General features: G+C 41.5%; 1 non-coding gene across 1 annotated transcript; it reads right to left on the bottom strand.

Annotated features, from left to right (window-relative positions):
* Positions 1-7,602: 7,602 nt before the first annotated feature.
* On the bottom strand, positions 7,603-7,675 carry TRNAA-CGC. Its single transcript has one exon. It is a non-coding gene; the product is annotated as a tRNA-Ala (tRNA).
* Between the last annotated feature and the right edge of the window lie 1,757 nt (positions 7,676-9,432).

The following is a 9,432-nucleotide window of genomic DNA, read 5'->3' as shown; positions in this document are numbered from 1 at the left end:
CGGAAGGGTCTCGGGGGTCCACCGGGTGGGGCCACCTGCCCTGGGGGGGGCACATGGGCTGTAGGGGTGTGCACCTTGGCCTATATGGGCCAAGGGCACCAGCCCCAAGAGGCCCATGCGCCAAAGGATAAGGAAAGGAAGAGTCCTAAAGGGGGAAGGCACCTCCGAGGTGCCTTGGGGAGGAGGGACTCCTCCTAGCCGCACCCTTCCTTGGAGGAAGGGACAAGGCTGTGCCTCCCCCCTCTCCCTTGCCCCTATATATATGTGGGGGGTGGGAGGGCAGCCATACCAATGTTCTGGTGCAGCCCTCTCCCCTCTCCCAAGTACTTCTCCTCTCCCGTGGTGCTTGGCGAAGCCCTGCAGGATTGCCACACTCCTCCATCACCACCACGCCGTTGTGCTGCTGCTGGATGGAGTCTTCCTCAACCTCTCCCTCTCTCCTTGCTGGATCAAGGCATGGGAGACGTCACCGGGTTGTACGTGTGTTGAACGCGGAGGTGTCGTTCGTTCGGCACTAGGATCTCCGGTGATTTGGATCACGAAGAGTACGACTCCATCAACCCCGTTCACTTGAACGCTTCTGCTTAGCGATCTACAAGGGTATGTAGATGCACTCTCCTTCCCCTCGTTGCTGGTCTCTCCATAGATAGATCTTGGTGACACGTAGGAAAATTTTGAATTTCTGCTACGTTCCCCAACAGAATGTACCAAAGCCCGTGCCTTAAGAGATCAGTTGCAAGGGGTGTGAGATCTTCCTAGGGAAAGGGGTTTTATTTACAATGGGCCTGACTGGCTTCTAATCCTCCTTGCAAAAATCAAACCAAGGCAGCGTGATTTGGTGCTTCTTGTGTTCTGGCGTGCTTGGTTCCTCCGAAATGATGTGGTCCACAACCAAGGGAAGAGCTCCATTTTAGACTCGGTTAGATTCCTGCAAAACTTCTCTGTTTCTTTTTGGGGTGAATGCCTCGCTACTGATGATAAAGGAAAGAAGCCGGTTGTTGCGCCTTCTCCGCAGAAGTGTCATAGGTCGGTGTTGACCAAACCTGGTCCAAGCCATGCTGGTATGTCTAGTTGGACTAGACCTCCTGTGGGATGGCTGAAAGTAAACACAGATGCTGCGTTTGTGGCCATTTCGGGTGAATCTAGTGCTGGGTACATTATAAGAGACTTCATGGGCAGACTTATTAGAGCAGAGGGCGTAAAACTCCATCCCTGTGCAAGTGCCGAAGAGGCTGAAGTTTGTGCGTGTGTCACTGGGCTGAAGGCTGCTCTTGACTTGGGAAATGATAAGATCATCGTAGAATCTGATTGTGCTGCAGTTATTTTGAACATTCTGTCCCCTGCAACCCCTCTTGCAGCTTGGAGAGAGCATTATATTGTGATTAGGGATCTTATTCAAGATAGTTCAAACATTGTCTTTCAAAAGATTGGGAGAGATGGCAACAAAGTTGCTCATGAGTTAGCCAGACTAACCCAGAGCAGTGGTAGGGGGGCTGTCCATATGGGCCAACTACCACTGGTTTTGGCGTTGCTGGTGCAATCTGATTGTAATGACTGTGATGATATTTTAATATAATTGCAATCTTTCCCCTCAAAAAAAGAGATGTTTACGGTGGTAAATTGAAGGTAAGATCAACAGTTAGCCAAATAGGAAACAAAATTGCCACACCTCTACTTTTTTCATTTTAAAGTACCACACGATCCCTCGTCCTTTGACCTCGCCTTCTCCCAAACGACCCCGTAGGCTCACCCGAGAAACCTGCTTCTCCTGCACATCTCGGGCGCCTACCCCCGAGAAAACTGTCACTTCTTCACGTCTACCACATGATTTCTCCTCAGGACAAAGTTACCATGGTATTCGTATGCAAGTTATCAGGCTGTGTTGCATAACTTACCGTGCTATTTACATAGAACGTACCAGGTACTATGCTTCAACAACTACACCCCTTCAAAGTTACCACTGTGTTTTATACACAAGTTATAAGGTCTTCAATGTGTAAAATACAGTGGTACTTACACATAAGTTATCAGGGTATATGTACATCAACCTCCCCCCCGTTCAAAGTTATCATGAGGGATTGTACATGAGTTACCAGGTCTACAGTTCGTATATTATCATGATACTTGCACCTAAAAACCTGGGTGTGTTTCGGTAGCTTTTTCCATAGGTCAAAAATTATCACGATGTTTTTGCGTAACTTATCACGCCTATAGCACGTGTGTCCCTCATGACATTAAACATTATGTGACTTTCCCGTGGCACGCCATGTGTTGTGTTCATCCAAGAGGCCCACGCGCGAAGTGAGTGTATGTTTTTAACAACTTATTTTCCTTTGGTAAAAAAAGTTACCATCATGTTTATATTGCAAGTTATCGGTTATGCGGTGCTTATATTATCATGTTATTTACACAAAAATTATTGGGGATGTTTTGAACAACTTTTTCCCGGAACAAAAAGTTATCATGGTGATTCTAGGTAACCTATCAAGCCCGTAGTGCTTAAAATATCATGCTATTTACACAAAATTTACAGGGGTATGTTTCAGCAACAAATCCCCCCCCCTCTCCCACGGGTCAAAAACTTATCATGGTGTTTAGTTATCGCAATGCATATGTTTTCATACTACATACACATAAAAATGCCAGGGGAGGGAGGTATACTACCGTGCTATTTACACAGAAGATAGCGGAGTATCTTTTTTAAAAAAATATTCCCTACGGTCAAAGTTACCATGGTGTTTCTACCTCAGTTATCAGATGTGCGCTGTGTATATTACCATCTATTTACACATAAATTATCGGATATCTTTTCACATTTGTCTTCCCCAATGGTTAAAGTTACCACGATGTTTGTATCTAAATTATCAGGTCAATGGCGTGAATGCTATCGTGCTATTTACAGAAATTACCGGGGGGCGGGTTCAACAAATTTATTCCCAATGATCAAAGTTACCATGATGCTTGAAACAAAAAGATTTTCAGTGCTAACATATTAAAGGCAAAAACATGTCAAAAACAGTATTTCCCTTAGCTTCTTCAACAATGAGTGTCATAGGTGAGGTGGTAAGCTCCCTTTGTTGATTACCTGCAAACCAGAGATCAAATCCTAGTCCAAACATTATTTTTGCCAAAAATCAGGAAGGCGCGTGGGGCCATAATTGACGATTACGAAAATTAGGAAGGAAATCAGGGGAGGTCGGTGGGGAAGGACGTGCAGGAAAGGAAAGAGATCGGAAGTCATGCGGGAAAGGAAAGAAATCGGGAGGTCGTGCGGGAAAGGAAGGAGATCGAGAGGGAACTGACAGCGCTGGATGCGTGTGGCAGTTTCGCAATCTGCCACACGATTGCCATATACATATTTCGTTAAAACATATGTACCAGGTGAAGTCATTTTGTCCATTTGTCACCAGCAAGTGCGAGCCGAAAGGCGATATTCAGCAGTACCTCGGCCATAACCGCCCGCAATGAAAAGAGATGGGTTTTAGAGACTGTGTTGTCTGTCTCCTAATCAAGTGCCTTCCCAAAACCTCATACTCAAACCATAGACAATAGAGAAAGAGCCTTTGTTAAAAAAATATTCTTGACCCTAACCATATGAAGCTCAACGGGAACTTATGGTAGCATCTGCATAGTGTAAGATGGATATACATACCTCCATCAATCAAGTGTGGGATAAGATTACCAACCTGTCCATCCGCCTTAGCCCTTGCGATAAGGGTGCTCAGCATATCGACAATGTTGTTAAAGAATTGACGACATATTTGGTCAGCACAACACGGATGTTAGATGTTATAAGGTTCAATCTCGGAAAATTAGAGATAAAATACAGATAAGTCCGTTTTGAGTTGCGGAGCCGTGATTGTTGAACTGTTTTGTATGATGTTTGAAATATAGTGCTCTGTTTGGCAACAAGTTTAATTGAAAAAAATATAAAACATTGAAATAGTAAAAAAACATTTAACATAAAAAAAAGATTTTCTTTTACAAAATGGAGGTGCAAGGAATCAAACCGCATGCCTCTCGCATGTGAAGCAAGCGCTCTACCATATGAGCTACACCCCCATTTGATGACTAAGTTGGGAAGTGGGCATATAGAATCTGGTGACTAGCTTCCCTCCAAGGAGGTAAACATGTGGGTACATCCTTGTCTCCGAGCTTCGGTTATGTCAAACCCTAACACTTTATGGTTTAGTTTGACCATTTAGCCTTGCATTGACTTCTATCATATTGGTGTTGTTTATCTCACCATATCTTTGTAATTACCTTAGTGTACTTGTTGAACTCACCTTAGCAATTATTTAGGCTCATCTTTATATTCGGCATTGCCTAAACTGGCTAATAATTAATTAATATTTGCAATTATATCTATTCACCCCCACCCCGCCCTCCATGTCCATCTGATCCTTTCAGATCCCCAAGTCCAACTTGACAATGATATAGACTTCAACTTTTTCACAACTTATTATCTCAAATCATATTACAAGAGTATATGCCTATACGGTGGCTAAAGCTAGATCGATCTAAAGTCCTCGGCGTGATTAGCGATTTAGAGCAATTCAACCCTGATATCGATTGTAGCTTCAATGTAGGAATGTGATGTTGTTGTCTTGGCCTTTGACGTTTTTATATAATGTCCAACCTTGACTCTCAAGTTGAACTTGACAACGAGACAGACTCCCAACTTTTTCCCAACAAACGAAAGAGAACCCTCTCTAGGTCCAGGATGAACCCGAAGTGTTGCTTCGAAACTTTTAGCATGTTTCCTTGCATGTGATGAGATCTGATAAACTTTCTAACGAGAAGGCAGAAAACGAAATTTGCTCAGCTCAACGTGGATGTAGATGTTATAAGGCTCAATCCCAAAAATTAGAGAGAAAATACACATAAGTCCATTTTGGCTTGCGAAGCGTAGTTTGTTGAAGTGTTTGTATGTCTTTTTAAAGAAGTTTAAAAATATATCTTTTCTTTATGAAAATTCGAATCTGAGCCCGAGCTCATCTGCACCTGCGCTCATGAAAAAAATCAAAATAAATACTAGAAAAATTCAAAAAATTCCATAAAAAAATTGGGTGATAGACAATTTGATGCGTGAGGTACGCTCCAATTTTCAAAACATTTGGACTTCTGTACAGCTCTCAGCAAAAAAGACAAATCGGAGGTCTGTAAAAATATGCACTGTTCATATATTGTTCTGGTCTGATTTGTCTTTTTTGCTGAGAGCTGCATAGAAGTCCAAATGTTTTGAAAATTGAAGCGTACCTCACGCATCAAATTGTCTACCATCCAATTTTTTTTGAATTTTTTTGAATTTTTCTGGATTTTTTACGAATTTGTTTTCGACCGGGTGCAGATGCACCCGGGCACCAAAACACCGCTCTCGGTTGTATTACTCTTTATTTTTATTTTTTTTTGCTTTTCTTAATTTTGTATTCCGCTATTCCAATGAATATTTTTTAGTCTTGCTTATATTTATCTTATCTTATTTTCCTAGGTGTGCTAAGTAATGTGCGGTGCAAAGTTTCTGGTAGAGAACTTCTTCCAGTCATCCTATTTTTCATTCATCTGAAGGAAATTAATATGTGATTTTCAAAATAGGGGAATCCAAATGAAACCTTTTTTTTCTCATTCTATCTGGTTAGAAACGAAATTGCTCTGCGTACGATTTTGTATGTACGATTCACGTCCGACCAAGTGATCCCACCATTGCCGTTGATGCATAGATTTGATCGGAGGGTGATTGAGCAGTGTTCGTACAACGTCGTATAAGAATGAGGTAAATCAGTAGTAGTGTTAGAACTTGTGCACGATGGTCAGTTTGATGCATAACTTATAAAATATATGAATACAGTCATTAAACTTGTATGGACGTGTAAATACGGTCATAGTTTCCGTACACAGGCATATACACTGCCTGGGATCTGGGTGGCATGCCAGGGCCGCGGTGAGTAGCTTATAATGCTGCATGTGATGTTTTTTGCAGAAACACCTCAGGATTTTGTTAAATTACAACACATGACCGCACATCTTGTGCTTGGAATAAATAGAATGGAAAAAAATGGCGGCAGCTGGATTGAACTTCTGACCTCAAAGCATACAGCACAGTGCACTGAGGAGTCACCTAGAAATCGATTGTTGTAATAACTTTGACAAATTGTATATATGTTTAATAATACTCGCTCAGGTCAACAATAAAAGAGTAAATGAAAATAAAAAATCTATTGTGTGCTCACACATGACGCATAATACGTGAGAAATAAATTTATTTGTGAGGTCGGAACATCCATTTTATCTAGAATTTTGAACCAAAAAGTATCTTTAATTTATGTGCTAAAAAACTATTACATTTATTCTTAACAGATGTACAGTCTTAAATTTTTTTAACTTCATAAAAATCCGAGTTAGTGTTGATTAATTCCTTGACTGGAATTAAAGGCTAGTAGCTAGCTGCGGACATCTGATGACCGTACATGTGCTCAACAAGCAAAACTGCTCGTTGATTTGTCTGAAAAATTATGCATATTCATTGTGAGATATATTTTATTTTATCTAGATTTTAAAATTAAAAAATATTCGAATTCAATACATAATTTGTTGATTTGTCCAAAATAATTTATGTATGCTCATTCCAAAATCTTTCTTTTAGCGAGATTTTTTAATTTAATGTTATTTGAATTCAAACAAAATTTATTTGCTTTTTTTGAAATAACTTAAGTACATTCATTATGAACTATATAGTCTTATGTAGATTTTTAAATCTAAAATTATTGGAATTCAAACAAAAATTTGTTGACTTGTCCAAAAAGATACGTAAACTCATTCTGAACTATATTTCCTTTTATCTAGTTTCTAAAATTGAAATTATTCGAATTCATACAAATATTTCATTGATTTGTCTGAAAGAATTTAAGTGCATCCATTCTGAAATATATTTTCTTTTATAACGATTTTGAAATTTTAAATAATTTGAATTAAAACAAATACTTTGTTGATTTGTCCAAAAAATACGTACATTCATTCTGAACTTCATTTCTTTTATCTTGATTTTTAAATTTAAAAATATTCGAATTCAAACACATATTTTGTTGGTTTGTCCGAAAGAATTTACATACATTCATTCTGTCATATATATTTTCTTTTATCAAGATTCTAAAAAGGAAAATTGTTCAAATTCAAACAAAGGTGATTTGTCTGAAAATTTTACATTTTTTGACCATTTCAAGGGTGGGAGAAATGTTTGCCATTTCGATTTTTTTCTCCTAGTCTAGTACGGTTAGTTTGCTCAGTTTGGAAGTCCAAGTCGATGTGCAGAACTTGCTCTGTATTATTTGCATGATATAATAAAGCATACATCTTAGCATTTGGCACAAATAGATGTCTTGGTTGGTGGTTTGCTCGCATCAAGATATCGCAGAGGCAGCAGGATCAATTCACCACAACACACATTATTTTAATTCTCACAATATTTCTGCGGCCCATCTGTTCCAACCGCCTGAGGCACTTTTTTGCATAAAAAAATTCAAGGTGCTATCTGCAAATCTACCAGATGTCTGCCTCGCACAAAGGTTTGCAGTGGCTGACAGAGGGCCCAGGCAATAGAAAAAATGGAGGTGCGGGGAATCGAACCCCGTGCCTCTCGCATGCGAAGCGAGCGCTCTACCATATGAGCTACACCCCCATTTGCTGACCACCTCGGGAAGTGAAGCTATATAACAGGGACATACGCCGTCGCCGGAGAAGACGACAGGGAGGCCCTTGCGGCCGACCGAGACGCGGAAGGCCGAAAGAAGGAATTCGAGTCAGGCCATCGTCTTCCTCCACGGTCGGACCGCATCAGAGTGGCCCAGCCCATTTTACCACTGGCGGTCGCGGTCGCGACGCCCTCGCCCGTCGTCCTCCTCATTCCCTCGCGTTCGGCTTCTTTCCTCTCTTCCCACCCTCCGTTGTTTCGGGCGTGAAGCGGTGAAAGGCCAGTAGGCCACTAGTCATCCATCCATCCATGTGGCTGTTGCTTCACGCCAAGGAATCTAATCGGCGATGAACAATGCTGCCGCCACTTGAAGGATGACCGCATGAGCACATCAGTAAACTTCACGACACTTGCAATAGTAAGAAATAATGGCGGATTTTTCTTTTTTCTGTCCGAAAAAAAATACCCATCTCCACTCCACACATGTTTCTTATGAATGCAGTGCGACGCATCGATCGCGAGCAGTGCGGTTACGAAAGAAAGGAAGGAGGGCAATGATGCACCAGCAGCAGTCGCATCAGCCATCATTGGCGCGAGCTGTTTAGATACAGAAGAAAGTCGAAGAGGCAGACAAAGGAAGAAAGTTAAAGAGAGATCGATCTCTCTTTGTTGACGTGACTGCTCAGCCCCGTGTGGGTGCGGCTTCATTTGCTCTGTCCTTCCCTTCCCTCGCCACCAAACCAAAGTTTTAGAAAGCTTCTGTGTTATCTCAAACATTTTTCTGAACTTCCTTTCAGTGTCGACAAATCACAAGAGTCGGAGCGGGACACTGAACCCGGACTTGATCGCTCGACTAGTTTTTTAAAGCAAGCAATCGCTTCGTTGATTTGATCAAGTGCATATGGATGCATCCTTGACTCTGAGCTTTTCATAATGAAATCTATTACTACTACTACTACATGTGGAAATGAAAGCCATACTGGGCCATTTGATATTCCCACATGAATGAATTTGTATATAAATACTCTAAAATAAGTGTTTGATCACATCATAGAAAAACACATTTTAGAAAACCACTTTGCACAGTTTAATTAATCTCCTAATTGAAACTTATACTCCCTCCGTTTCTAAATATATATTTTTAGAGATTTTAATAACGACTACATACGAATGTATGTAGATATATTTTAGAGTAGATTCACTCGTTTTGCTTCGTATGTAGTTCTTATAGAAATCTTTAAAAAAAACTTATATTTAGCAACGAAGGGAGTTGCAAACAGATAGCGTCATAGTACTACCATTGTCTCTGAAAACGAAAGCCTAGCCAGCCCATCGATCGATCGCGTACCTCGCAGCAGCCGGCGCGGCAGAGACGTGGAATCGATGGCTCGACGCCGCAGCCGGGCGGACAGTCAAGGTTCAGGTTCAGGTTCAGGTTCAGTCACGCAGTCGATGCCGTAGTAGTAAAAGTTTGTCCCAAACGCAGAGCGTGTGGGGTAGTGGTAAATAAATTACCGTACAGTACGTGTGGTTGAACGACTGTCGCACGAGCCAGCCAGTGTAATCAATGCGCAGCGTCTCACTCTCTCGCCCATGCGCAGACAGCCGAGGCCAAAACCAGCACTGTCGCTCCCTCTCACGCAATTTTACCGCTTCACGCCAGTGCTGCAGGCTTTCAGTAACTCGAGCAGTATATATATCGCCGGAAATTTTCACCGGGAGATGAGGGCAACTCCGAGGCGGTG

The sequence above is a fragment of the Triticum urartu genome, chromosome 5, assembly GCF_003073215.2.
Source record: "Triticum urartu cultivar G1812 chromosome 5, Tu2.1, whole genome shotgun sequence".
Taxonomy (NCBI): Eukaryota; Viridiplantae; Streptophyta; class Magnoliopsida; order Poales; family Poaceae; genus Triticum; species Triticum urartu.
Note: the sequence above shows the minus strand (reverse complement) of the source record. Positions and strands in the feature narration are given on the sequence as shown.